The 7,956-nt window shown below is 60.6% G+C and overlaps 1 long non-coding RNA gene and 1 pseudogene across 1 annotated transcript in view; both read left to right on the top strand.

The window, feature by feature from the left end:
* Positions 1–451: 451 nt before the first annotated feature.
* Positions 452–7,956, top strand: part of LOC139358598 (uncharacterized) — an 18,418-nt gene continuing 10,913 nt past the window's right edge. Inside the window, exon 1 of the long non-coding RNA XR_011613783.1 lies at positions 452–564. This is a non-coding gene — a long non-coding RNA (uncharacterized lncRNA). The remainder of the gene's footprint in view (positions 565–7,956) is intronic.
* LOC139358784 (helicase SRCAP-like) lies at positions 4,338–6,475 on the top strand (annotated as a pseudogene).

Raw genomic sequence — 7,956 nt, 5'->3', positions numbered from 1 at the left:
CCTGCCTTGCTCTGTGCTTGTTCTGTCCTGGCACAGCCCTGGCCCTGGCCCTGGTTCTGCCCTTATGCAGGCCTGACCCTGCCACTGCTCTGGCTTTGACCTGGACCGTGGCCATACAGTGACCCTGCCTTGACCCTTTCCTGGCCCTGGCCTGGAACGTGGCCCTGCCAAGGACTCGCCCTGGCTCTGTCATGGCCCTGGCGTTTTCTTGGATTTGGATGTGTCCTGTCCCTTATTTGCCCCAGCCCTTCCCTGGCTCTGCCCTTCCACTTCTCTGGGGTAGCGGGACAGGGTCAGGACCAGGCCAGGGCAGGGTCAGGACCAGGGTAGGGCTTTGGTAAGGCCTGAAGATGGGAAGGGCCAGGACCGCGGCAGAGCCAGGGAAGGGTGTTAAGTTGAGGCTCTTAATGCTACCACCCCTCGCATCTTCCTCTAGGCTTTTGTGGCTTTGCCCGCCCAGCTGCTCTGTGCCAGGAGGAGGAGGAGACGCCTGGAGCCTGAGACACCACGGCTTGCCTCGCTGAGGGTGGGTGGCAGTGATGGAGACTGCAGCGTGCTGGAACGGTAGGAGAGTGACCACGCTAGGAGGTCAGGCGGCTGCAGCCAGGGTTGGGGGTGAGGCTTACAGCGATGGCCGGGCTGCGGCAGTGGCTAGGTGGTAGAAGCCTTGTAGGGTGGGCTGTTGCATTGGCAATGGGCCTGGTTTTGCCCTGCCACTGCCGTGGACCTGGCCCTGTACTGCCCTGCCTTGCCCTGGCCCTGCCCTACTGTTACCTGGACTGTCTCGGCCCTGCCTTGCTCCGATCCCATCCTGGTTTTGCCTTTGCACTGGCCTTTCCCTGAACCTGTGCTGGCCCGGCCTTGGCTCTGGCCCTGCCTCTTGTCCTGACCCTGGTCCTGTCATGGCACTGGCCCTGCTAGTGGTCATGGTCCTGCTCCTGTTCTGGCCTTGACCTGGCCTTGGACGTGTCCTGGCCCAGATTTGTTCTGGCCCTGCCTTGGCCCATCCCTGCCCTGGCCCCACCGTGGCCCTGCGTGTTGTGCCCTCTCCTGGCACTGACTTTGCCCTGTCATGGCACAGTGGTGCCATTGACCTGCCTTGCACTGCCCTGGTTGTGCCCTGGCCCTGGCTGGCACTGGCCTCTCCCTGGATCTGCTCTGACCCTGCCTTGGCCTTTGCCCTGTCCTCACTATGTCCTGGCCCTGGCCTTGTTCTGGCTTAGCCCAGGCCCTGGCCCTAGCCCTGGTCCTACCGTATCCCTGGCCTTGCCCTTATCCAGACCCTGCCCCTGCCTCTGCCCTGGCCCTGGCCTGGAACCTGGTCCTGTCAAGGACTTGCCCCGACTCTGCCATGGCCCTGGCCCTGCTCTGCCTTGGTCCTGGCCCTGACCCAGACCCTTTCCTGGCTGTGCCCTGGCCATGGCCTTTCCTTGGCCCTGAGTTGGCAGTGGTCTGCCCCTGGTCTTGCCACCACCTTACCCTGCCATGCACTGGATGTGTCATCAGCCTGCCCTGGCCCTACCTTGTCCCTCACCCTAGTCTTCGCTAGGCCCTGCTCTGGACCTGGCCCTAGCCCAGACCTGGCCCTGACCCTGGCCCTGGCCTTTGTCCTTCATAGCCCTGGGCCTGAAATGGACTTGGAGGTGTCCTGGCCCTGGAGTGACCTGGCTCTGCCTTGGCCTGTCCTTGCCCTGCCCCTACCATCAGCTTGCCCTGTTCTGCCCTGTCCTAGTACTGACCCGGCTGTGTCATTGCCCTGCCCTACCCTGCCTTGGCTGTGCCCTGGCTCGATTCCGGCCCTGGCCCCGCCCTGTGCATGCCATGACATTACCTCAGCCTTGGCACCAGCCTGGTCCTTTCCTGGCATCAGCCCTGCTCTTTCTATGGACCGCCTTTTGTCGTGTCCTGCGCTGGCCATTCCATGCCCTGCCCTGCCCTGACTCAGCCCTGGCCTTGGCATTGCCCTTGGTCCTGCCATATTTCTTGCCCTGTCCCTATCCTGGCCTTGGCCCTGACCCTTACCTTGCTCTGGCCCTGCCCTTGCCCTTACGCAGCCCCTGGCCCTGTCATGGACCTGCCCTGGACCTGTCCTGGCCCTGGACCTGCCGTGCTTCAGACCTTTTCCTGGTTCTCCCCTGGCCCTGACCGTGAAATGCCTGGCCCTACCCTGGCCTTGCACTGCCCTGGCCCTTGCCCTGACTCTGGTCCTGTCACTGGAAAAGCCCCAGCCCTGTTGCTCGTCTTCCCATGGCCCAGACCCTGCCTTGGCCCTGCCCTGACACTGTCCTGGACGCTGGCTGTGCCAAGAACCTGCACTGTTGTTGCCCTTGTTTTGCTCCTGTCCCGAACCTGGTCCTGCCCAGGCCATGGCCATGGCCCTGTCCCTGCCCTGGCTGTTCCCTGGCCCTGCTCAGGTCTTGGCACTGTCCCGGCCCTGCCCTGCCTTGGCCCTATGCTTTCCTGGCCCTGCCTTGCCTGCGCTGGCCCTGCCTTGCCTGCCCTGGTCCTGCCTTGGCCGTACTCTAGCTTTGACCCTGCGCTGGCCCTACCTTGGCCTTCACCCTAGCCTTGCCTGGGCACTGTGCTGGACCTGGCCATAGCACAGACCTGGTTGTGGCCCTGGCTCTGCCATGGCCCTGTCCCAAACCCTAGCCCTGCCAGGTACCTGTCCTGGCCCTGCTCTGGGCCTGGCTTTGTCCTTGGTTCTTAGATGACCCTGGCCCTGCCCCTGCCCTTGCCCTGGCACTGGCCTTGGACATGTCCGTGGTCCTAACCCCGGCCCTGCCCTGGAGCTGTCACTGTCTTGGCCCTGCCTTGTCCCTGGCCCTGGCCCTGGCCCTGGCCCTGGCCCTGGCCCTGCCACAGCCATAGACCTGCCCTGGTTGGTCATGCCCTGCCTTTACCCAGTGCTACCCTGGGCCTGCTCCACCCTGCCCTGGCTCTGCTCTGCCTTTGGCCCCGCCCTGACCCCGCCTTGGCCCTCACACTGGCCCTAGTGCAAACCTGGTCCTTGCTCTGGCCTTGGCCCGGCATTGACCACTGCTCCTGACCCTGGTCGTGCCATGGCTCTGGCTCTGCCAATCATCCTGACAGTCCTGGCCCTGGCCCTGTCTTGGCCCTGGCCTGGCCCTGGCCCTGGCCTGACCCTGGCCCTGGAGTGGATTTGAAGGGATCCTGTCCCTGATTTAATCTTGCTCTGCCTTCGCCCGTCCCTTTCCTGGCCCTACCATGGCCCTGCCCCTTCCCTGGCTCTGCCCTGGTCTTGTGCTTACCCTGAGTGAGAACTTGACCCTGCCCCAGCCTTGTCCCAGAGCTGGCCATGGCCCTGCCCCTGCCCTGGGCCGGCGCTGGCACTGGCATGGACCCTGGACCTGGCTCTTGGCTACTTAAGGCCATACCCTGACCCAGCCCTCCTCCTGACCCTGTCCTGGCCCTAATTTGCCCTGGCCCTACCCTGGCATGCTATTCTGGCCCCACCCCAGACCCTGTCTCTGTCCTGGCTCTAACCAAGTTGCTTGTCCTGTCATGGCTGTGTTCCTGACATTGCCCTTTCCTGGTCCTGGCCCTGGGCCTGCCCTGTCCCTGCTCTGGCCCTGGTCTGAACCCCGACCCTGCAGTGGACCTGCCTTTTCCTGCCTAGAGCCTGCATCTGGCCCTACCTCTGCCCTGGCCGTACCGTTGTCCTGGCCTGGACTCTGATCCTGGTCCTTGTCCTGCTCCAGCTGTGGCCCTGGCCCGGCCCTGCCTGTACCCTGTTCTATCCTGGGCTGGCCCTGCCGTGGCCTGGTCTTGCTTTTGCCCCGCCCTAGCCTGCCTTGTTGTGCCCTAGATCTGCCCCGGCCTTTGCTCTTGTCTTGGCTCTAGCACTGACTCAGCCCTGTCACTGCCTTGGCCTTGCCTTGGCATTTGCCCTACTCTCTCTAATGCCTAGCTCTGGTCCTGCCCTGCTCTGCTCTTTTTCTGTCCTGGCACAGCCCTGGCCCTGGCCCTGCCGTATCCCTGGCCGTGGTCCTGCCCTTATACAGTCCTGACCCTTCCACTGCCCTGGTTTTGACCTGGACCTTGGCCATACAGTGACCCTGTCTTTACCCTTTCCTGGCCCTGCCAAGGACTCGTCCTGGCTCTGTCATGGCCCTGGTGTTTTCTTGGATTTGGATGTGTCCTGTCCCTTATTTGCCCCGGCCCTTCTCTGGCTCTGCCCTTCCACTTCTCTAGGGTAGGGACAGGGTCAGGATCAGGCCGGGGCAAGGTCAGGACCAGGGTAGGGACTTGGTAAGGCCTGAAGATGGGAAGGGCCAGGGCAGCGGCAGGGCTAGGGAAGGGTCAGGGCCAGGGATATGGTGAGACTAGGGGCAGAGCCAGTGCTAGGGCTGTGCCAGGGCAGAGCAGGTGAGATTACATTAGGCTATTATTTACAAATTTTGTTTTATATTTTTAAGGTAACTATAGTATAATAATAATATCTGTATTATGTTGTTTGTAATAACAGTAGTATTTGTAGTAAATCATTACTAAATTTTAACTTATACTTTCTTTGCTTTCGGTAGTGTTCTATGAGTATAATTTTATAAATACGTATATTTGTGAGGCATCGATTCTCACAATTACTCTCTGTGCTAGGTACTTATGGCATCCCCATTTTCCTAACATAGGAAACAGACCTAACGAGGTTAAGTACTTGGCCAGATTACTCCCAGCACTTTGGGAGGCCAAGGCAGGGGGATGGCTTGAGCTCGGGAGATTGGGACCAGCCTGGACAACACTGTGAAACCCCATCTCTACTAAAAATGCACAAAAATAGCTTATTAAAGTTTCTTGTATCATTCTGGTTACAAAACACTGGTCAAATACACAGGGCATGGTTTGGGCAGGGCCGGGGACAAGGTCAGGCCAGGAATGGGCCAGGGCCAAGGCAGGGCCAGAGCTAGACTTGGAGGTGTCCTGGCCCTGATTTGCCCTGCCCCAACGTTGGCCCAGCCCTGCTCTGGCACTTCCTGCCATGCCCTGTCCCTGGCCTGAGCATTGGCCCTGGCCCTGTCCTGCTTCTGGCCCTGTCCTGGAGTTGACCAGGCGTTGCCATGGCCCAGTCCTGCCATCGCCTTGCCCCCTGTCCTGGTGTTGCCGTGGCCCTGCCTTGGCCCTAGCTCTGCCTCAACCCTCGACCTGCCCTGACCCTGCTCAGCCCTGGAACTACCCTGACTCTGCCTTGGCGCTGGTCCTCTCCTCTCTATGGCCTGGCTCTGGCCCTGCCTTGTACATCCTCTGACCTGCATGTCCCAACCTGGGTCCAGCCCTGGTCCTACCGTGTTCCTGGCCTGGCTGTACCCTTGTTCTGGCCCTGACCCTGCCCTGGCCCTCTTCTGGCCCTTCCTTGGTCCTGCTCTGCCCTTCCATGTCCTGGCCTTGCCCTCACCCTGCACTGGCCCTGCACTGGTCCTGCTCAGCCCTGATACTGCCTTGACCCCGACCCTGCCTTCTCCCCAGCCTTGTCCTTGCCCTGCCCTGGCCTGACCCTGGGCCTGCCATGTCCATGACATGGCCCTGGACCTGCCTTGCCATTCTCTGTCCTGGTCCTGTATTGTCCCCACCATGCTCTGGTCCAGCCCTTGCCCTGGCCCTGTTGCCAGTACTGCTACTACTATAGCCCTGCTCTGTATTTGGCCATGCCCTGTGTTACCGTACCCCTGCCCTGCGTTGGCCCTGGCCCTACCCTGGCCTCCTCTTATCCAGGCCTGTCCCTACCCTGGCCTTTTCCACCCTGGCCTTTTCCACCCTGGCCTTTTCTACCCTGGCCTTACCGTTCCCTGGCCTTGTCCTGCACTGGCCCTGTGCTGTCTTAGTCCTGCCCTGGCCCTACCCTCACCCTACCCTGACCCTGCCCTACCCTGGCCTTGCCCTGCCATGACCTTGCCTTTGGCATGCCCTGGCTCTGGTTCTGCCCTGGCCCTGCCCTTGCCCTGGACCTTCCCTGGCCATGTTTTTTCCCTGGTCCTTCTCTGGCCTTGCCCTGGCCCCTTTCTGGTCCTGCCGTGTTTCTGGCCTGCCCTGTCCATGTCCCAGACCTGGCTCTGGTCCTGGACTTACCTGTCCCTGCCCTGCCATACGCTGACCCATTCCTTGCTCTACACTGAACCTGGCCTGCCTTGGCCATGTGCTACCCTTGCCCTTCCCTGACCCTCTGCTGGCCCTGGCCCTGCCGTGGGCCTGGCCCTGCCATGTCCCTGCCCCGGCCCTGGTTCTGCTGTGCTTTGGTCCCTGGCCTTGGTCCTGACTTGTCGCTGGCTGTGACCCTGCCCCTGGTTTTTCTTTGGCCGTGACCCTGTCCCCGTTCTGTCCTAGTCCTGGCCCTGTCCCAGTTCTGGTCCTGCCCTGGCCCAGCCCTGACTGGTCACTGCACTACCTTGGCCCTGCCCTGCCCAACGCTGCCCATGCCGGCGCCCTGACTTAGCCATGCCCATGGCCCTGCCCCGGGTCCTGCCATTGTCCTTACCCTGCCACTCGTCCTGCCATATCCCTGACCCTGACTTGGCCCTGGTCCTCATCTGGCTCTGGTCCTGCCCTGCTTCTGGCCCTGCCCTGGCACTACCTTGGCCCTGGCCCTGCCAAGGCTCCCACTTTCCCTGGCCTTTCCTTGACCTTGTGCTACCCTGGCCCTGCCATGCCATGGCCCTGTCTCTGCCTTGGCCCTGCTCTGGGCATGGCCTTGGCATTTGGCCTGGCCCTGCCCTCCCTGCCCTGGACCTGCCCTTCCACTACCTGGCCTGTCCCAGCCCTGCCCTGGCCCCCTCCTGGCTCTGTCTTGGCCCTGTGCTACCCTGTCACCCTGTCCCTGCCCTGTCCTGGCCCTGCCCTTGCACTGGCCTTTCCCTGGCCCAGGCCCTGGATTAACAAAGCTGTACAATCATCAATCACCACTGATTCTGTGCAGAACATTTTCATCTTCCCAAAAAGAAACCTGTTAGTACTCACTCCCCGTCCCTCTCCCCTCGCAGCCCTTGGCAACCACTATTGTAATTTTTTGTCTCTGTGGATTTACTTACTCTCAACTAGACATTTCGTATAAATGGAAACATTCACATGCCTTTTGTCTGGCATGTACCAAGATTTTTGAAGTATACTTTTTAATTTTTGTCTGATGTTTTCTAGATTTTAAAATTTAGATTTCTTAATCTTTCTGGATTTAGTTTTTTTTGTTTTTGGGTTTTTTTTTTTTTTTTTTTGAGACACAGTTCTTGTTGTTCAGGCTAGAGTGCAATGGCGTGATCTTGGCTCACTGCAACATCTGCCTTTGAGGTTCAAGCAGTTCCCCTGCCTCGGTCTCCCTGATTTAACCTGGCTCTGCCTTGGCCTGTGCCCGCCCTACCCCTACCATGGCCCTGTCCCTCCCCTGGCTCTGCCCTAGTCCTGTGCTGACCCTGACCCAGACCTTGGCCCTGCCCCAGCCTTGTCCTAGACCTGGCCATGGCCCTGCCCCTGCCCTGGACCGGCGCTGGCACTGGCATGGACCCTGGCCCTTGCCCTGGCCCTTTGCTAGTTAAGGCCATACCCTGGCCCAGCCCTGGTCCTGATGCTGTCTTGGCCCTAATTTGCCCTGGCCCTACCCTGACCCTGCTATTCTGGCCCTGGCCCTGGCCCTGTCCTGGCCCTAGCCCCATTGCTGGTCCTGCCATGGCCCTTGTCTTGACATTGCCCTTTCCTGGTCCTGGCCCTGGCACTGCCCCAGCTCTGGCCCTGGTCTGAACCCTGGCCCTGCAGTGGACCTGCATGTAATCCCTAATAGCTGGGATTGCTGGCATGTGCCACCATGCCTGGCTAATTTTTTATTTATAGTAGAGATGGGGTTTCTCCATGATGGTAAAGCTGGTCTTGAACTCCCACCCTCAGGTGATCCGCCTGCCTTGGCCTCCCAAAGTGCTGGGATTACAAGTGTGAGCCACCATGCCTGGCTAAAAAATG

Source organism: Macaca nemestrina, chromosome 15 (assembly GCF_043159975.1).
Source record: "Macaca nemestrina isolate mMacNem1 chromosome 15, mMacNem.hap1, whole genome shotgun sequence".
NCBI lineage: Eukaryota > Metazoa > Chordata > Mammalia > Primates > Cercopithecidae > Macaca > Macaca nemestrina.
This window is presented reverse-complemented; position numbering and strand designations above follow the sequence as displayed.